Source organism: Myotis myotis, unplaced genomic scaffold, assembly GCF_014108235.1.
Source record: "Myotis myotis isolate mMyoMyo1 unplaced genomic scaffold, mMyoMyo1.p scaffold_m19_p_6, whole genome shotgun sequence".
Taxonomy (NCBI): Eukaryota; Metazoa; Chordata; class Mammalia; order Chiroptera; family Vespertilionidae; genus Myotis; species Myotis myotis.
The window spans coordinates 10660942-10683818 of NW_023416368.1; positions in this window are offsets into that span (position 1 = coordinate 10660942).

The window sequence follows — 22877 nt, forward strand, 5'->3', positions numbered from 1 at the left end:
CCTTTTTCCATCATTGACCTCTCCCCAAGCCGCCTCCACCCCCATCCAGAAATGGAATTGCCTCTAAGAAAAGATCTCATTCCATACTCACTGCAGAAACCAACTTAACATGTGTCCTGTGTTTAAAGTACTTTCCCTGGCCCATTTTACTTCACCTGTACATGCCTATCTACAGTTCTGATGCTTTCCTTGAATAAACAGTCCTTCTTCAAAGTCCTTCTTACATACCCATAAAAATAAAAAGTACAAAGGTCCTTTCTTTTGAAAAGGGCAACACAGTGCTGCTGATTATTTTATTCAAGTTCAAAAATCTTATTGATTTTATAATCTGGGTTTGAAGCCAGGTTGTTGTTACTGTTGCTGCTGTTATTGTTTAATGCCGCCAAAGCTCACGCTCCTAACAACCTTACAACTCTGCTTACCATGACAATATTCTTTGTTCTGAGGAGGGCATAGCCTAGCCTACTCGGGTGAAGAGCCTGCAAATAGAAAAATTTCTACAAAACAAACGTTTTAAATAATCTGTCCTTCTAATTTAATCACTCGCATAATCTTTCTTGCATTTCATTTTTTTGAGGTATTCCTCTACATGGCACACTCTTTAACAGACTGACGATTGCCATAGAGCATGGGGGTTGGAGGACTGGGTGAAAAAGGTAAAGGGGTTGAGAAGTACAGATTGGCAGTTACACAACAGTCATGGGGATGTGAGGTACAGCATAGTGAATACAGTCAATAACACTGTAATAGCTATATATGGTGCCAGGTGGTTCCTAGAAATATCAGGGGGAACACTTTGTAAAGTTTATGATTGTCTAACTACTATGCTGTACACCTGAAACTAACACAAAATAATATTGAATGCAAACTGAAGTTTAAAAATATATATTTTTTTAAAAAGCACTCTTTGGAACTCTAAACATTAGCAATTACTTTGTTATTCTTCAATCGATCTCTTAAATCCTATTCTCTTGCATGTTCTATATTGTTCTGCTATATATATATATATATATATAGAGAGAGAGAGAGAGAGAGAGAGAGAGAGAGAGAGAGAGAGAGAGAGAGAGAGAGTATCATGCTGACTAGCTACATCTATGGACCACACATATTATATTTTGATTCTCAGTGGGATTTACTTGTCTTTATGAAGTGACTCTAAATGAAATGGTCCATCTAAATCCTTCAAATTAACAAATTCAATTCCATTTCATTAGTCTCTGAAACTTACCTGTTTAATTCAGTTGATAAATATAGTGAATGATTACAATATCAATAGTTAGTTCCTGTTTTACTGACCACCTAACGTTTAAGCTTGGCTGCACCAGAGTTCATGCTCAGAGTCCCACTGGACTTTCACTTCACCAGACATGTGACCCCACTGCAGACATCTGGCTTGAGACGGACACCCTGCCTCTCCACTTGTGGACACAGCCAGTGACCGGGACTTGGTGCAGGAGCTGGTTCTGCTTGCTTCTATTGTGTGATCTCCCCATCTTTGTGTGACTCCACTGGTTGGGGGGGTCTCCCAAAACAAACCAGACATTGTGGAAACACACAAACATGTGTGAGTGACTCCTTTTAGGGACAATCCCTTGCTCATGACAGTGCAGGTATTCCAGAGGCAAGGAGGCAAGAGGACATGTTCAAGGAGCTACACAAAAGCAACGTAGCTGCAGTGATGCAGAACAGGAACAAACACTTAAAAGAAGGTCAGAGACTTAATGTGGGATGGGAGGTCACGCAGTGCCTTGTTGGCCATCACAAGGATTTTTATTTTTATATTTGGTGAAATGAGAAGCTACTCTAGTGCTTTGAAAATGATCAGTTGGACTGTAGTGTTGAGATCAAGGTGGGAAGACCACTTAGAAAGCTATTACAATAAGCAAGGTTTCGGGGAAGGGGTGGTTTGAATGAGAGTGGTAACAGTGGAAATAATGAGAAGTGATCAGGTTCCTGACCTGCCTGGAAGGTAGGGTCACCCAGATTTCCTGATTAGACAAAGTGTATGAGGAAGAGACAAGGACAACTTAAGCTTTGCCTTGGGGGACTGGCATTCCTCTTTAAGACAACAGAGAAGATTCCAGGAAGGACTGATTTAGGAAAGGAGGCCAGGAACTCAGTTCTGTTGTGATGGTTCAGATGCCTTTGTACATCCAGGAGTAGACGGTGACTATGTGAGGCTGGTGTTCAAGGGAGATATCAGGACTGTAAATAAAAGTTTTCAGCATCAGCATATAAAAAGAACATAGAAATATGGAAGAAAGAGTGACACTTAAAAAAAAAAAAAGATAATGAGACCCAAGGACTAAAATTAATCCAATGGAAATATTGAAAGAAAGTAAAAATATAGAAAGTACATAAAAAAGGCACAGTAATGGAAGACAGGAAGTAAAAGATAAGAAAATTAGAGCACATGACTATGTTATCTCACATTTAAATAAGGAGCTCCAAAAACATTGAGAAAAGAAATAAAAGTAATGAACAAAATATTTAGAGAAAGTTTCCAGCCCTAAAGAATATGAATTTTTGGGTTAAATGTCCAACATAGTGTCTAGAACAACTACTAAAATAAATAAAATTCCAGAAGCACAGTGACAAAGAGAATATTATAAAACCTTTCAAAGAGAAGAGTATAGGTCATATGCAAGCATTAAAAATCAGAAGGGCTTGAGATTTTTCAAGGCACTATCAGAGGCTTGAGGACAAGGGAGCAATGCCTTCAAACTTCCGAAGAAAAATAATTTCCATACTAAAATTACATATGCAGCTAAATTATATGCCAATGGAGAGAGTAGAGTAGAGCCATCGTTAGTCATATAAGAACTTTAACAAAACTATAGTTCCCACAGCCTTTTTTTAAAAAACAAAACAAAGCAGAAAGTTACTAGAAAACGTACTTCATCAAAATAAAGACGCAAGCCAAAATAGAAGAATAGATGGTGTGTAGGGTATCTGAGCCAAGAGAGAGCCTAGAAGGTTTACCATGATGGAGAAGGAATAGAAATATGCTTCCATTGCACCTTTTGCTACCCTCACATCCCCCTGTACCTACACCATGTTCTAGTTCCCAGTTCATGCCGTGCTTTCCTTCTTGATGCCTGCTTTCTCTGTGCACACCGCACATGACCAGCGGCTGTTCATCTTCCCCCTGTGCACCTTTCAGAATTCAGTACAGAAATACCTACCCTTCTGCAGTCAGTGATGCCTGGCTCTAGGGAAGGTGACTTTGCTCTGAGTTACCCAAGCCTCTAAGGAGGCATTAAATACACTGTATTTTGTCTCCTTACAAGTCTGCCTCCTGCCTCCTGAACTACATATCCCTGAGGGCAGGGCCATGTTCTATTCTTTGTAGCTTTAGCATCCAGTCTGATACTCAATAAATATTGAATGAGTAAATGAAGTAACAGATTTACTTCATTAATTAAAGCTATGCCTATGACTAAGGAGCTCATTAAGTTCCAGAATGAAAAGAGGACTAAACACAAGGAGATGCCATGTACCTCTAGAGCAGTGGTTCTCAACCTTCCTAATGCCGTGACCCTTTAATACAGTTCCTCATGTGGTGACCCCCAATTTCATTGTTACAAATTGAACATAATTAAAGCATAGTCATTAATCACAAAAACAATATGTAATTATATATGTGTTTTCCGGTGGTCTTAGGCGACCCCTGTGAAAGGGTCGTTCGACCCCCAAAGGGGTCGCGGCCCACAGGTTGAGAACCGCTGCTCTAGAGCAACCATTTATCAAGAAATTATTATATTTAGTAAGTAGCTCACTCACAATCTCATACCTTTTAAGTTATAGTTTAGGGTTTTGAACTCGTATCTATTGTATTCCTGTGTCTGTCCATGCTCTATGCTACTATGCAGCTCTCCTTTTTAAGGAGAAAGGTGAAGTTCTAATTAGGACATTCTCTTTTAAAGAAAGATAAGTTTTGTAGCAAAAAAAAAAAAAAATGTAGTCCATGAACGCCAATTGTATAAAAATAGACAAGCCAGTATATTCTTTTTAAAATGTTAGGAAAAAAAATAACACTTTCTTCCCTGGATGAGATTTATCTGCCAAAACTAATCCTGGAGTGAGTTTTATGAGCATGTTATAAACCTCTGTAAAGTAAAGAATGCAATAGAAATGCTGACAGAGCCCTCCTTGTGATGGGTTTAAAAGGCACAGCTATAAAACAGAAGTGATTTCTGGAATTTGGAAATTATGCATGACTGTAAAGACAAACATATCTGCCATAAATTGAAGCCCACACCTGCATGGGAATAGACTGGCTCCCACCTAATTCAAGGTCAGCAATAACTTTAAAACAAATTCTATTAAGCTCTTATCAAGCTGTTCAAGTTAAATTAAAGGGGAAGGGGAAAAAAACAACAAATTCTCTGCAGAACATTAAATCATGCAAAATTTCAAATAAACAAATTTAGCTAAAGGAAAAAAGAAACAAATCCTCCCATTAAAATGCTTCTCCTAAAGCAGCAAAAGAACTCAACCTCTGAAAACAAAAATAGCAAGAGCTTTGAGTGTTTCAAAAACAAAACACTATGTATCTGGTTACACAGAAAATGACAGTGAAACAAATAACTTATCAGTAGTTGAAATAGCCACTTATCATCTGAGGTCTCCTTGATGAAAATTTAAAAATGCCCGTCTCTCATCACTAGGGACAAGGGGCAGACTAGGGGATATTTCAAGGGATTCAAAGTTATTTAGTCTACCGACACTCCTGTTGCGGGTTTCCTTTGTCCCCACGCAATTTCACCTATCCTACGTCTCTCGATTTTGCTGCATTAATAAAGTACACTTGAAAGATCTTAAATTGTGCAATCAAAGAGAACTGTACTCAACTCTTGTTTTTGTATATAATTGATTGGGTGAGAGTGGGCAAGCTATTCATTTATGTCTAATGCTTACTTATTATAAAGTGGGATCAATATAACTTACCCTCATTGATAGAAATGCCCAGGAAAATCCCGTTTTGTGAGCCAGCGCCCTTCTTCTCCTCTTATCTACTTTAGTCACCCAAATAGCTAAAGAATTAGGTGAAACTAATAAAATAAAGTAAAGCAGGCTGATGCCCTCAGATGACAATGCAGCTTGATAAATTTAGATATAAATGCCACATTTGAAATCTAAGTTCCTCTAATGTTCTACAATATCTTTTTAAAAACATTGGTGGGTTATATGTATATGGGCACAGCAAGTCCAAAACCTGCTCAGGGTTGATGAAAGATAAGATTAAAAAACAAAACCGAAACAGTTTGATCCCTATTATTATCTGCTGAATACCCCTGAGATAATAGGACAAATGAGATACAGGCTCCTATTGTAAATTATTACATCTATAAAGTCTGTGTTGTTCTTTGTTTTAATTCTGTGGTTTGACACAATGCCTGGCACCCAGCAGGTATCAATCAATATTTGTTAAATAATAAAAATATGAGTGTAGTAAAGACAGACCAAGATGAGGAAGGGGGTGGAATAATATGGAAAATGCTGAAATTAAAATGATTAGATAGCCCGGCAGGCGTGGCTCAATGGTTGAGCCTCCACCTATCAACTGGGAGGTCACAGCTCGATTCCTGGTCAGGGCACAGGCCTGGGTTTCGGGCTCCACCTCCAGTGTGGGGAGGCAACCAATCAATGATTCTCTCTCATCATTGATGTTTCTATCTCTCTCCCTCCCCCCTTCCTCTCTGAAATCAATAAAATTTATTTTATTTTATTTTATTTTATTTAAATATATTTTATTGATTTATTTTTACAGAGAGGAAGGGAGAGAGATAGAGAGTTAGAAACATCAATGAGAGAGAAACATCGATCAGCTGCCTCCTGCACATCTCCTACTGGGGATGTGCCCGCAACCCAGGTCCATGCCCCTTGACCGGAATCGAACCTGGGACCTTTCAGTCCGCAGGCCGACGCTCTATCCACTGAGCCAAACTGGTTTCGGCAATAAAATTTATTTTAAAAAATTAAAAAATAATAAACTAAAAAGAGACTTCAGTTTTTTTCTTTTTTTAATTGTTTTATAATGGTGAAATGCGAGCATGTTTGAATGCTGATGGAACTAAGAAAGTGGAGAGAAGTAGACTGATAATAGAGATGGAGAGAAAATGAAAATAAATATAACTTACAGATCACAGCTCTGTTAAATGAAGAGAAAACAGGCTCTAGAAGAGAAGTGGACAGAGTGGTCTTTGTTTCCAGGGAATCCACTTCCTCCCTGATCAGAAGAGGGAAGGAGAAGCAGCCGGTAGGCCCATGCTCCTATTAGCTGAATGCTGACGTTGTTTTATGAGGTCCAATTAGCTGGGGTATGAAGCGTCTAACTGCTTTAGGGTCCTCTTTAAATTAAATAATTCAAAATTACAAAAAACATGTAAGTATCAGTGTTTGGAAGGAGCCTGTAAAAGTGAGTGCTCCAGAACCTCAAATTTCATTAGTTTCATGGAAAATCTTTCTCTGCCTGAAATTAAATCCTGGCTCCTCATCTCATTAGCCATGTGGATTTGTGCAATGCATCAATCTCTCTGTGCCTAGGTTTTCTCATCTGTAAAATGAAGACAGACATGGTAGCTATCTCATGGGGTTTTGGAGATAATTAAGTAAAATTCTCTCTCTCCCCCAAAATCAATAAAAACATATTTTTTAAAATCACCATAATTAAAAAAAAAAACAAACATGCAAATGATTAGATACAATAACCCACATAAAGATAATTCATGTCAGGCACTTAGTTGCTTCTCAATAAATGTTGATTAGTATTATCTGCATGTAGTCCCTGAAATATAGGAAGCAGATGATAAATGTTTGTTTCTACTCTAGCTAGATGAATTGTGAGAGTTAAGAGATCATGTTATAGTTTATTTGAAATCCAAATAATTCCTAGAGCACATTAGACTCATAAGAAGTACTTTTTCTTATTATCCCTCCCCCTGCTCCTCCTTCCACTTTCCCTCCTCTTCTATCTCTGGGACTATGTGGGAGCAGAAAATCCACAAGTAAACTCACTACATGCCCTCCCTGAGGATAGAAACGTTGCCATTTATATCTGAAATGAAGAGTATTGCACACATGCTAGCTATTGAGCAATTTTTGCCACTAAGAAAATTATTGATGTTATGTCATCATTCATTGTTCAAGAATCTAATAAACCTTGAATGCTAAAAAACGGTCTCAGAACCAGTGGTGAACTTGGTGACCTTGTAGAGTCTGGGACTACTTTCTTTCACTGTTGTAACCCTCAGTGTAAGTGCAGTGTGACCCTAACACCGACACAGTTGGCATTCAGAAAGTGCTTAGTGGGCGAGTGGTTTGTCATGAGAAGAAGGAAGGTAGAAACGAAGGGTGATTCACTAAAGTTCTTACTCACTTTGCTAAGCTCTAAGAGAGAGAATGCCTACAAGGCATTCTCTATAAAAAAATGTTCATTTTGATAAGTCTGCCACCAAAAGAAATGCAAAGCAATGCAAAAAATTTACTTCCAGTATTCATAACCAAAGAGCTGTTCATTCAAGTTTCTGCAGTGGCACATACTCAAATGATGCATAAAACATTTAACACTGCTGTTCTCCGGTTTTATTAATGCTTCCTAACTCATTTATTCTCCTGGTGATAATCTTGCCTGAAGCATCTCACTTTTTGTAAGGTACTACAGTGACTTGGGTTGCAACCAAATCTGTGGTAATTAGTCAGCTGAATCTGTGAGAAATTATAGAGACAATTTGTGATTACATAACCTAATTCAGAGTTCTAAGTAGTTACCTCTGAATATTTCTATCCACCACATGTCCATGCCTGTAGAACTTGCAGGGATGCAAGAGAATCCATGTAAAACTCTCGCGCATGCGCGCACACACACACACACACACACACACACACACACACACACAGCTTCCTTTGGCTTTGCTGGGTAGAATGATTCCCAATACGTGTGTGTAATAAGTAAATCACAAAACAAGAAATAAGGAAGTGACTGATGCTAATGGTAATGAAAATATGATTTTCTTCCTCTATAAGACATTCTAAAAGTCTTTCTTGGATGGTAGACAAATCTATTTCTCCTAAAGTTTGGGTGGAAATTTTAGAATATTCAAAATACAAACTTAGAATAATGTCATTCAATATAAGAGGCAGGATTAACAATGTGGAATGTCAACTCACAATGGGGCAGATTCAATCCTGAGTTAGTCCCCACTAGAGCCAGGAAGCTGGGCAGAGGCAATCCCTCCTCTTTGCATTTCCAAGTTTCAGTAGCTGCTGTACGGGTGTGTCTATCACCTTGGAATTATGATTTGACACTTTATATGACATCTTATATCAGAAACTGAAAGTAAACAGCATCTTGCCCACCTCCTGGCTACTTTTTAAACATCTTTTTTTTAAATATGTTTTTCTAATTGATTTTTTAGAGAGAGAGGAAGGGAGAGGGAGAGAAGATAGAACCATTGATGATAGAGAAACATAGATCGGCCGTCTCCTGCATGCCCCCTATTGAGAATTCAGCCTGCCACCCCAGCATATGTCCTGGCATGGGCTCGAACTAGTGACCTTTAGGGTGCATGGTTCAAAACTAAATCCACTGACCCATGCCAGCCGGCCCACCTCCTGGATTTAATGAGAAAGACTATCCAACTCAGAGAAGTGAGTGATCCAAGTTAGCACAGCTAATTTGAGCATCCCTTCTGAAGGAAAGCAAGGCAATCAGAGGAGGTATAAAGAGCAGAACCTTGCACTCATGCACCTGGGATTCGAAGTTCCAGCTCCATCACTACAGACCTCCACGAGAAGTGTATTGTGTAGTAGATCACATCGAGTTAGTGTCCGTTTCCATCTCAGCAAACAACCAGTGACCACACCGCCCTGTTCCAGGCTGTTTTAGCCTTTACATTAAAAAAACAGAAATGAAAGAGGCACTCAAGAACTAGGATGCATTTGTGAGTGTTCCATTTGAGAGACAAGCAGAGAGCTTGAGAAGAAAAGCCACATATCTAGAGCTGCTCCTCATGTGGGTTGGGTTCACAGACATGATGGGAACTTGGTGGCCTAAACTGGTAGGAAGATACAGGAGGCTATGGTAGTAAGGATAACAGATAACAAAGCATCCCAAGGACTGAGCACCATAGGTAACACTCGGACACATAATGTCTACTCACAGGAAGTTAGTATATTCAGGTTTGATCCAGGACTAATGTCAGGATCCAAGAAGATGTAATGTCGTAGAGGGGACAGCAAGGGTTTCCATAAAGTGATAACACTCAAAGTCAAAGGTTAACTAGCACTCAGTCTTGGAGACCAACCTTTTGGGACAAGCAAAGCCACAAGAAGTAACAGGAGTACAGAAGGAACAAGGAGGAGATTGGGAAAATATAGGCCAGTAATAGGGTCCCACTCAGGGAGGTTATGACTTTTAGGGAGATGTAAGTCCCCCTGGGAGACAGAACCACAGTAGAAGAGCAGTCATACCAACTTAAATAATACGAGTATCAAGGCTGAGGAACTTTTAAACTTCTAGGCCTACAAAAGCCTAATGCATTTCCACTTTTGCCCATTTTTATGAACTGTGCATCATATAGATCTCATGCAAAATTTTGCAGTGAATGGGATCTGTCTAGACCCATGGTTGGCAAACCGTGGCTCGCGAGCCACATGCGGCTCTTTGGCCCCTTGAGTGCGGCTCTTCCACAAAATACCACGTGCAGGCACGCACGTACAGTACGATTCAAACTTTGTGGACCATGTGCAGAGGTCAGTATTTTGTGGAAGAGCCTGTATTTTGTGGAAGAGCCACACTCAAGGGGCCAAAGAGCCGCATGTGCCTTGCGAGCCATGGTTTGCTGAGCCGCAGTTTGCTGACCACTGGTCTAGACAAATGAGAATCACTCAATAGACAAGAAAAACACAGCTGAGTTTTATCTAAAAATGAGTCTAGTTTTGTCTTGTCCTGCTTTTAAAATGAGCATTTATTTGTTCTTGAAATCCCTATTAAATAGGTTTTATACACAAAAATAATACAGACTTATCTAGGGATTATCCTACTTTTCAGCTATTTCATATATCTGTTCCTAAAATGAATGTTTAAGACCCAATGTTTTGTGCATGTGCACACACACACACACGTGTGTGTGTGTGTGTGTGTGTGTAAGGAAGATTCCAAAAGAAGATTCTACAGTGAGTCTAATAAAGTGACACAGTGAGTCAAAATAATAAGTCTATAACAAAGAAGTAAGAAATTAATCTCTCTTACATACCTTCTGAGCAAGAATCTAGTCACTGAATGAACCAACAAAAAACGAAGAGGATCACAGGGAGAAAACAGACTCATCTTCAAAGTGGAAATTTTTGAATGATGACGCTGGACAGAAATTACCTTTTCCCACAAAAACAAGATTGATCTTGACGATACTTTCTTACATTTTATTTTATTTTTTTATCCTCAGCTGAAGATATTTTTCAATTGATTTTAGAGAGAGTGAAAGAAAGAAGGGGAAAGACAGAAATATTGATGTGAGAAAAACACATCGATTGGGTGCCTCCTGCACAAGCCCTAGACCAGGGCCTGGGCCTGGGCCAGGGAGGAGCCTGCAACCGAGGTATGTGCCCTTGACTGTAAATGAACCCAGGACCCTTCAGTCTGAAGGCCAAGGTCTAACCACTGAGCAAAACTTGCTAGGGTTTTCTTACATTTTATTTATTTATTTTTTTAATATATTTTTAATTGATTTTTTTACAGAGAGGCAGGGAGAGGGATAAAGAGTTAGAAACATCGATGAGAGTGAAAGATCGATCAGCTGCCTCCTGCACACCCGCTACTGGGGATGTGCCTGCAACCAAGGTACATGCCCTGGACCAGAATTGAACCCAGGACCCTTCTGTCCACAGGCCAAGCTCTATCCACTGAGCCAAACCTGCTAGGGCTTTCTTATATTTTAAAGTGCAGCATTACTGAGAATCTCAGGCAAGGGCATAATGAGCAAGGTGTCCTTACCTTATAGTATGGAAGTAAAAGCTGCATAGTTCCTCCATGAGTAAACAATAACATAAGATCAAAATTCAGATCAAAAACTTACTGTATATATTTTATATGAATATTTATATATTTATCAGAAGGTCAGCAAGAGGGTTATAGGAGGTAAATGTTATCAAAGGCGGTGGTGTGAAGAAAGCATCCCCAGAGAAGAATTACCAAGGCTCATTACCATTCTGCCTTTATTAGTAATGAATTCTTGAGTTCCTATAACCTGGCTTTGCCTCAGTTTCTGTAAAATGGGGACTGTAATTATAGGTCATCTCTTCTAGTGTTCATGAAAGAAATGAAATAAAATAATTCATGTGGATATAGAATATATAATTACTTATGGTTGTCAGTCAATAACTTTTAGCTATTATTAAGGCAGATTTCAGTGAGATGTTCAGAAATTTACCAAACAACAACAACAGACAAACCCCAAAACTCATGCTAACACAGCAATACCTTAGAAAACCAGCATTAATATGCCCGTCCATGTTCACTGGCTTGTCAAAGGCTTGCTTACTAAATAAGATAATCCATTTATCAGACCCCTGTAATTAATAAGAACACAGCTCCTCTCCCTGAGCTCTTTTATCAGATACATGACATTAGTGGCAAAGTGACATGACAGTGATATAAAAATTACAACATTAACAGGCACTGAATAAATAAAACCTGAAGCAAAATCTTCCCTGGTGCCAAGAATAGAATAGCTGAGATGTGGATGGATGTCTCAGAATTGAGTGTAGAGCAGTAAATCACACAGTGCAGGCAGAACACTAGAGATGATACGTTTTCAAAATAAAAACTATGAAATATTGGAGGGGACATACGGCTCTGCTATTTCATTGTGAATGACACAGCGAGTCTAATAAAGCAGCTGATTTATTGAAAACCTTATCACATCTCCAAGGGAGATGTTCGCACTCATTCCCTTTACCCACGATAGGACTTGTGCTGTTGTGCCAGAGATGGTTGTTTTATTTTCCAAGCAAAAGTCAATTTCTTCTACATAAGGACAGTAGGAACCTCAGCCTTCACGCCTTTGAATAGGCAGTTTTCAACACTGACACTGACACCATATGATCGTGCTGAAAAAAGGGAATTAATTTTTATAATCAATGGCTATTATTGTTCCGTGATTTGTTTAGAGGTAAGATTTTCTTCTGTTTCACACCATTCTTTCCATGTCTACATGCTTTCCCTAAATTGGCCAAGGGCACTGGTGTCCTCTCATTTTTTCCAGAGACAGAAGCAAGGGATAGTCCATGAGAACAGGGACTGAGACAGGAAGGTGTGGGGAGCTTGGCCATTTCTTTAACTCTGTGTCTTTGACTTCTGGGACTCCCAAAAACATCAGTTTGGACATCTGTTTTGTAGCCGCTAAGAAAAATAGCTAAATTAATTTTTACTTTTAGCCCTCTTTCTGACTGATGACACATTTTAAATTAATAAAACAAGCATATTAACTATTCCCCATTTTTCGTCCCGAGAACCCACACACAAATTTTCCTCTTTGGACTCATTTTTCTTGTCCCTGCCTGCTCCACCCCGCCTCCCCTGCCGCCAGGCTAACTGTATTAGCTCACACAAATATATGTGCTTTGGTCAATAGTCAGACCTCGAGTCCCCTTCTTGGCCTCCCTTAAACAAATAATGGTCCTTCAAAAATAAATTTAAAAACTTTCGTTCCCATTTCGGTGGCAACCTTCTTTCTTTGAAAAATGAATAGAAAGTGACCACAAATGCTTTAGCTTTTGCTTGAAGACATCATGTACTTATTAGATATACTTTAAGATATTCTGCTACAATTTCCACAAAACAGCAGTGCACGGACAACAGCTAGGTAAGTTATGATTGGTTTTGCAACATTTGCAAATTGTTCAATGTAATAAATTCACCTTTAAATAACAGAAAAGTCACAGAAGACAGAAAGTCTTAAGCTATTTCTATTTTTTTTAAATACAGATTTTTGATCTTTCAATATAAACTCAAAAAGAGAGTGATTTTAAAAAGACATCTCAATGATCCAGTTTGGGACCTATTAATTTAAACGGGGTCACTGGCCTAATAGATACTCAGAAATTTTATTTTCTATTTTAAAATTTTTATTTTGGAACACTGCCATTACCCAGGTTACTGATTTTCCGTCTTTCAGCACCAAGACTCCTTAGAAAAAGTGTCACAGTAACATCAAACATAAAGATGCATTTTAATGCTGAAATCTGTTCTATAAGTGTCACCACTGGTCATAACATTGACTAACTCATTTCTAAAATATTTGACAGTATTCAGCACATCTCTTCCTGAATATTATTTTTCTATTTCTTTATTTTGCCCAGAGTTTTCTGAAATTCAAGAGTATTTTGCTTATCACATCAGTTTGCAATTTCTGTTCGTTTTTCTATTCGTCTCTCTCTTGCAAGATTTCCTTTTCAATTAAAAATGAAGAGTGCGAAAAGTCACCTAACAGATCATTCCAAACCTGCATGGCCTACTAGTGCTGAAATAAATTCATCTTTGTAAATACAACTTTACCCAGAATTTCAGAAGTTCTATTGTAATCATCCAAAGCTTTTCCAAGGAAACCTTCACCTCTCAGGCTTTTATCTGAGATCCTTTTTAGGACAATGGTTCTTTCACAAGTGCAGCAATTTAAAAAATGACTCACGTCCTCTGTCCCCATGCTCTGGACAGACAAATGAGTTTTGAAATTGTTTAATAATGTAACTATGCCAGAGTTCTAAGTACTCCCTTCCAATGAAAACATCCCCTGGCCTTCGCCCTCTTGAGTGTTTTATCCTCTTGACACCTACAGAAATCCTTGAGATAAGATCTTGCCACCGTAATGTAAAATGGTGAGTTTATATAACACCATCAAACTGCTGTGTCCACTTGTACAGATGGTTTTGCATATAAATTTTATAAAGTGTTTACACGGCTTAGATTAAATTCTAGATTAGCCAAGTTTCATTTCCTTTACTCTCATCCCCCAATCATGAATGACTGATATCAAAATACTGTGATATATTTAAATATGTAAAAACTGACAATAATAAATTTAAAACAGCTTTATAATGAACTATTATGTCTATAATCACTGCTAATAAAATAGACATGTCACACTTTTCATATATTACACATTAATAAAAATGATGCCTATAGAAAAATGCAAATATGTTAGTTTTATATTTTAATAATATATAAAACAATTCAGTGTATTATATCTGCCTAAGAAAGCATTATCCTAAATGGAACAAATTTATTTATTCATTTATTTATTTATTTTTAATAACTGTTTCTTTATTTCAAGAGGAAGGGAGATGGAGAGAGGGATAGAAACATCAGTGATGAGAGAGAATTATTGATGGGCTGCCTCCTGCCCACCCCACACTGGGATTGACCCTGCAATCTGGACATGTGTCCTGACCAAGAATCAAACTATGACCTTCTGGTTCATAGATTGATGCTCAACCACTGAGCCATGCCAACCGGGATATTACTATTTTTTAATCCTCCACCTTAGGCTATGTTTTTAATGATCATAAAGAGAAAGGAAGGGAGAGAGAGAGAAACATCAATGTGAGAGAGAAACATCCACCTGTTGTCTCCCTTACACACCCCAACTTGGATGGAACCCACATCCAAGGTATGCACTCTGACCGGGAATCTAACTCACAACTTTTTGCTGCACAGGACAAAGCTCCAAACATCTGAGTCACTGGGCAAGAGCCAAATTTATTTTTGAACAAAAATATTTGCCATTCTTCTTTTTCTTATTTTCTCTTAAATGTGCCATTGTTGTGTTTTGTCCTAAGGTTAGATAGCCTTTGCTCAAATACTAAAGTTAAAAAAAGAATAAGGACCCCCTAATTGAGACAATATTTTCCTCTTTAATATGTGGAATGGCAAACATTTTGGAGAGGATAGAAACTAGAAAACTCATGAAAGCTGTGAACATTCCTCCTGGGAAATAGCATGTGCCAAACACATGCACAGCACGTGGCATTATTTCTGAAACATGAGGGTAAGTACATCCGACCTGGAAAATTAACACATTCTATTTTTCCACTATTAGGAATCTTATTTCCATTCTTTCCTATTTCACTTTGGAATAAATGTCTTGATATTGTTATCATTAACCCAGTTATTAACTGCAAAGGAGCAAAAGGAAGGCCTGCCCAGTGAAGTCTGGGTGACATAGGGAAAGCACTTAGTCAGTCACACCTGGAAACAGGTCGCTGACCAGAGTAGGAGTGGCCACTGCAAGCACTGGGAGATTTGATACATAAGCTCCTGCACTAAGGAGGTCTCCCTCTTGCTGCTGGGGCCTGACTCCTGGCTCTGCATTTGCCCACACGGTCCACAGCCATATGGACCCCACACACACTGGACTGATGGAAGGGGACTAGCCTAATGTTGTGCCGGTTCCAGCTCCATCATGGAAGGGACACGCTAGACACCGGCTTGGCTTTCAGCTCTGCTGTATCCCCAGCTGCACCTCTTCCAGGACTGGTTTAAGGGAACTGGGATTCTGAAAACTTAGGGACTTAACTCCATGTAAATAAATTTTTCTACCACGTATCCTCCTCCCATGGATGGCTCCAGAAAATCTTATTCCAGCGGTACCCCAAGAACCCTACTCCCACTAGCAAAGGAAAAGGGCACTCCAATAACAATCCGACTACAATTTTTGTCACTGAGAACGTGAAAACTTAAGGGAAAAATGAGAAAATCAGAAGTAGAACTGTAAATGTGCCACGAACGGCACCATGTAGAATTAGTGCTCTAGCTGGAGGGTCAAATAACCTGAAGTCCCGCAAGATTCGTCATTTTCTATTTTCTCTTCAAAACACCCCCAGTAATTAAGGATATATAGTGCGTATGTTTGTAGTTTCAATAATCTTCTTCCTTATTCATATCCATATTTTTTTTCACAGGCAACTGAAGAAAAGGATTTGAAAGTGAACTAGATGGCTTCTTGTTAATATATGTCCCCAGGTTAAGGGTAATTGTGCATCTTGTTGACTGAGGCATGACTTGCCAGCCGTCAGCCTAAGAGAAAAAAACTCTTCCACTGATTTAATGACATGTTCTATCTCTCTCTTGATTAAATAGCTAGTTTAGATTTTTCCTTCAGTCAATTCATTCAAAAAGATGGATTATTTCTGGATGGAGTCAAGTACTTTCAGTTAAACTGCTTCGAAAGTTTCTCTTGGTGGTGTTGGTAAAAAATACATAAATAGTCCAAGAGAGAATTTTGTTACAGGAATGGAGAACGTTGCATTTCATTATCGGCATCTGACCTCAGTTCCCTTGATGAGAGAAGTAATTAACATCATCTTAATTTAGTCTCTACAGTTGCACGTGGGGCCATATGGTGACTTGTTGGAAGAGACTGTGAAATACTCCTAAGCAAGTGTATACAACCCAAGAACCGTGCTGTCTAGATTCAGATTCCAGTGCTTTCACAATCTGTCTGTGAGATCTTGGGGCAGGTATTTTACCCTCTCCATTCCTCAGTTTCCCTATTTGTTAAGTGGAGAGAGCAACTGATACTCTAAGGTACCTAGCTCATAGGAGTTGTTTAATAGGTTAAATGAGTTCATTAATTCAGTTACTTAGTTACTGTGTTAAGAAATTTACCCGGGACACAATAAATGCTACATGAGTGTTAGCTATTATTACTGGGAATTACTTACTTTTAGCTTCTTTAAATAAAATCTTTTCTGGTTAGAGGTATTTTTTCCCCTTTATAATTGCTACTGAGGTTAATCTGTAGATGTTGACACAAATTTAAAAAGACAATGGCTCTGGTGTTTATATTCCAGACATCATAGTGCTAATGGACTAGAACTCCATAACTATAAATTCATTTACTTAAAACTCCTATAAACACAAAATGCTAGAATACATGTCTTCGTCATTCTCTATGTTGTTTGTCATTATCGTCAACAATAAATGACAAAATTTACTTCCTATAAGTGTGTGCACTAAAACATTTCATTGGATTATATAATTAATCGCTTTATTTTTCTCTTAGAACTGTCAACATTTGTGGAGCCTTTATAATTTCTTCCAAGTTGAGATTCAATTTCTGATATTTCCCCCCATGCTTGGTTAGTTTCTTATTCTCAAATAACTGATAAGTTTGACGTGCCCTACTTAAAATTATGCAGTGATTTCCATATTTTCTAATGCATGATACAATGCTAAAATATAAAAAATGCCATGTCAGTCGCTCTCCACAAAAAATGTTCTTTCTGTAAGAAAGATATTCCCCCCAATATTTTAATACAGTAACCCCAGAAATCCTAAAGGTACATTAATGTCGTGGGGAAAGCTTAAAAAATAGATTCTCACAAGGAGAGGAATGTGACTACTTTCTTAAGGATAAATAAGTTCTTGTGGTTCTATTTGTAACACAAAATTATTTTAACCCCAACTGGTATAAAAGAGTTAAAGAATTTTCCCATCATCACACTGGACAAAGTGTTGTGTATAAATATATATAAAATATATATTTATATTTATATCCACACACACAATTAAAAGGTAGAACAATAATATATTTCCTTTATAATAAATATATACTTCTCAGAGCATTGTTGTTGGTTTTCTTGAGAACTCTCTATTTTTCTAAGTTTTCAAGATCTATTTCATGGAAAAGAAAAATACACACACACATATTTAATAGACATACTATCTTTCACTGACTATGAATATGATGCCAGAAAAACTTGCACAGAAATATACTTAAAAGAAAGTTCATCACAGTTTTACTTATAATTGCAAAATATTGGAAATAGCCTTGCTGTCCAACAACTGGAGACTCACACAAATTATAAGAAATCCACAAAATCCTAAAGAATAGGCAACTATCAAAAGCATGTTGAATTAAAATATTGTGTAATTTTCAAAACTTATTAGACTACAAAACAGCATATATTTATGTTCACATATACATATATGTTCTTTTAGTATAGTTTTAGATGTATACAGAGACACAGTTATAAACATGTAAATATAAAATATTCCAGGCCAAGCGCTTTATATACACTATCTTAAGAGGTAAAAATTAAAGCTCAGGAAAGTTATTTTAATTAGCTGAAGGTTACACAGCTAAGTTAAGATTCAATTCATTTGTGTCTGTTCTCGAGTACTATGCTAAACTCCCTATTTGTGGAATAAGGAAAAATTATAATAAAGGATGATAATTATTATTTTTATAAGAATGACTTAATTAAACATACATTGTAAGGGAAATAAAAACTATAACATAACATATGTTTACCAATAAATATTAATATAAATAAAGAAAATACTTAACAAGAGGAATAATTGTACTTATTGCCTTACATTCTTAGTGATTTTATTCCAAACTCCTACCGCACCTTTTATCTACACTGCAAATTAATTTTATACCTTATATTGTTTTATGATGAAAAGTTTTCTGATTATTTGGAGCATGATGTAACTTGTAGCCTTCACAACTTTTAGTTTTAAGCAATTTTATTACATTGGCTGCTGATGTCAGAGTTTTTAATATGGGCATTACATCAAAATAGAATCTTTGGCCTGCATTTCCTAAATGCAGATTTGGGGCACAACTCATTGCAAAAATACATTCAATCTTAAAGAGGATATTTTATTCTTTGTATATTATGTGGTGGGTCATATGTGCCTACAGACTTATGAATATGCAAGTGTGATATTAATCAAAATTTTCAGTAGACAAAAAATATAACAGCAAAAATGCATGAATAAGTATGTTGCAAGTTTAATCTTATAGTTTATTTCTCCATTTTGTTTTTATTATTACTGTTTATGATTGCCTTCTATCTTTATTGTTGCTGAACAGCAAATGACAAGAAATTTGCATTGCCGTATGTATGCCTTTCATAAATTTTGCAGAGCTTAACATGCAAAAAGTCTAATAATACTGAAATCTAAGATAGAAAGAAAAGTTTCACTTTAACAGATTATACTTGACAAAATAATATTAAAATAAAAAATTCACAGATGCACTTATTTTTTTTTCTTCCTGCTTTGGATATTCTTCTTCTTTGGTGACTTATATTTGGGAAGGTCTTAAGTGATTCATAGAAGTTTCACCTTCTATAGGATAGCTTTATTTTACAGGATAATTTCTAAGTGTCTCAATATTTCTATGTGAATAGGGTATAAGATCTCTGGTGTACTATTCACACATTTCACTATTTTTAGTACATGTATTCAGTATTTAAAAAATGGGGATTACAAACCCAAATAGATAGTTTTGCCTTTTTGCTACTGTTTGATTTTCAAAAGATACTTAACCTCTCTATGCCATAGACTCCTCATCCATAAAATGGGAATAAGAGCAGTTCTTTGGTCACAGAATCTCATTTAATCCTTACAGCATTTCTTTGAACTTCTCTATTTCCATTATATCACTGTACCTGACTTATAATAAATGTTCAAAATATAAAAGCTATTACTATTATTATTGCTATTACTTTATTTTACGATTATTATATTGCTTTTGTGATCTTTAGGTAGATTACTGAAAGTTCAGTGGTAATATCATTAATGAAGTCATCAAAAATCACAGCTATTAAATAATTAAATAATATATATATATTTTTTTAATATATTTTATTGATCTTTTACAGAGAGGAAGGGAGAGAGATAGAGATTTAGAAACATCGATGAGAGAGAAACATCGACCAGCTGCCTCCTGCACACCCCCTACTGGGGATGTGCCCGCAACCAAGGTACATGCCCTTGACCGGAATTGAACCTGGGACCCTTCAGTCCGTAGGCTGATGCTCTATCCACCGAGCCAAACCAGCTAGGGCGAAATAATTAAATAATATTAAACACACATTTAGAGATTAGTACTGGGCACTGTTTCAAGTTAACAATAGACATGTAACTTTATTGTTTATTCTTTGCATAATTTTCAAAAAATGCATTTCAGGTGGCTTAATTAATACAATCATAGTTATAATACAACTAGAGGCCCAGTGCATGGATTCATGCACCGGTGGGGTCCTCGACCTGGCCTGTGCCCTCTCACAATCTGGGACCCCCAGGGGGTGTCAGTCTGCTGGTTTTGGCCCGATCCCCACAGGCCAGGCCGAGGGACCCCACCTGTGCACAAATCCGTGTACCGGGCCTCTAGTTTCCATATAAGATCTTTGGTTAATCTCTTCCTATGGTCCTCCCTCCCCACTTCCCTCTGAGATTCATCAGTCTGTTCCATGTTTCCATGTCTGTGCGTTGAGCATCTGCCCCCTGGTGGTCAGTGTGTGCCATAGCTACCAGTCGAACAATGAATGGTTGCTTAGACTTTTACTAGTATAGATAGATATAGATATAGATATAGATATAGATATAGATATAGATATAGATATAGATACAGAGATAGAGATAGAGATAGAGATATGAACTGGTAGAAAACCACCTGTAATTTTTTTAGTAATAGTTTTAACAAATAATTATCCTCTAGATTAGTTTAAAGGTTATTACAGGTAGAATGAGTGGCTGTCACATATCCCAATCCATCACCTTAATTCACCTCCCTAAAATCTGCAAATTACAGTTTATCTTTGGTTTCATTTCCCCTGGCTTCATATGCATTTTAGTGTGATCTTACCTATTTAGAGTCTGGGGGAAGCACAGAGGGTGGGGCTGGGTGCACAGTTTGATCCGTGGTGTTCTGCACCTCCTCTGAGATGTTATCGGGGATCGCCCCACCTATTTTCTTTCATTTCATCTGACTTTAACATTCTTATTGAACTCTCATTTTCTTTTGTCCCAGTAGGTGGTAGAGGTTTTACACAGGCATTCACTAAGGCCTTCCTCTATACCAAGGAAATCATTAGATTAAACTTAGAACCTTTCCAGTGGCATCAGCAAACATCAATATCAAAACCAAAAATATTTTATATCTTAATAAATATTCTGAAACATGCAACAATTTTAATAAATTTACACTAAATTGGTACTTAAGGAATTTTAATTTCAAATGTTATGACTGTGATTTCTTGAGTGATCACTGTAGAAAGCTTGTACTCTAACAAATGGGAGCTCTTTTCCTGTGTGGGGCCTGAGAGAACTATAATTAAGATTAAAAGTCATCATTTTTAAGCAGGAAATACAATTGCTAATGCTGTAATTGTTAACTAAAATGAAAAGGATAAGCTTCTTCCTTCTACACTCATTTTATCCTGCTTTTGTCCTTGTCCCAATACTATTGATATTAGAGTGAGGGACAAAGAAGAAGACGAGCAAGAAGATGTAGTTGCCTAAATATTCTATACACACGGACGGAATCTTTACCGAGCAGCATTTGAGATCTATAGGACAGTGCTTCTTGGAGTGCTGTGAGAAACCACCAGTTTGCTTGTTCATTTAATTTCTTGCCAGTTGCAGACTGAATTTTTTAAACAAGTAAATTACTGGAAAAATAATTGCATACATGAATATGACAACAATAGCAAAATGCTATAAAAGATTCTAAACAGACATTTTTAAAATTTTTATTTCTGTATCGTCTCAATGGAGCCCAGCAATGAACAGTTAGAATGGCACCAGCTAAAGAGGCATATTTGAATAGGAAATATGAATATTAAGGAATAATTTCTGGTAATGAAGATTGCATATTCATGACTAATTAAAAATAGTTTTTGGAGAGAAAAAACACACAAAACTCCTACCACTGAAAAAATAGATGGTATTCACTTATATAATAGTACATCACAAAAAATGTACAATATATTTTGGCTCATAAAAATATGTGACAAGTTATAAGATTGTCTGGTTTGCAGCTATTTTGTAGTGGGGCAAATGATCCTGGAGAGGATAAAATAGTTTTCTGAATTTGAATTCAGAGTTTCGGTAATTCATCAGACACCCCTGTGATTTTTTTTGTTCTTCACTCTACTGACTACTTACTTTATTTTTTTAAATATATTATATTGATTTTTTACAGAGAGGAAGGGAGAGGGATAGAGAGTTAGAAACATCGATGAGAGAGAAACATCCATCAGCTGCCTCCTGCACACCTCCTACTGGGGATGTGCCTGCAACCAAGGTATATGCCCTTGACTGGAATCGAACCTGGGACCTTTCAGTCCGCAGGCCAACGCTCTATCCACTGAGCCAAACCGGTTTGGGCCTGACTACTTACTTTAGCACAGTCACCCATAAAACTGATTATGGTGTTCCTATTGTCAGCCTCCACCCACAACCTCCATCCTCTGCCCATGAAGTTAAAGAATTAAATAACTGGCATTCAGAGGAAAATACACTTTAAAAAATTGTTCAGTTTTGAGTTTTTGAACCAAGCCAATACTAATCAAAATCTACTTACAGTCAAGTCCAAAAACAAAGATAAATTACTGAGGTTTCTCCACTGACTCTATGTCTCTCCATAGTCTTGACTGTTCATGCTTAATCAATGAAGTATTTTTTGTTTTTTTCACATTCCTTTCAGATTAAAATAAACATGAATTCTGGACTGAAATCTCAAAAGACATTTGCTTTTGATCCCATATAATCTGATTACTGAAAAGGAAAGATTAAGTATATGTTTGAAATAAAACAAGTATATGAAACATTTCTTACAGTTGATGCCAGGAAAGGAACTTTTTTTATATATTAAAACACAATCCATAATAGGGGAGTTTCAAGATGCAGTCTGCTAAAGGGTGGTATTTATATCAGTGAGAGAACCAGATATCTGATCAATAGGTCCCAAGAAGATTTCAGTTAAATTACACCATAAATTTCATAATGTTCATTTTCCATTAAATACTATGTTAGTTCATTTGTTTCAGTGCAGCTCAAGGGAGTTCAGATGCAAGAAAAA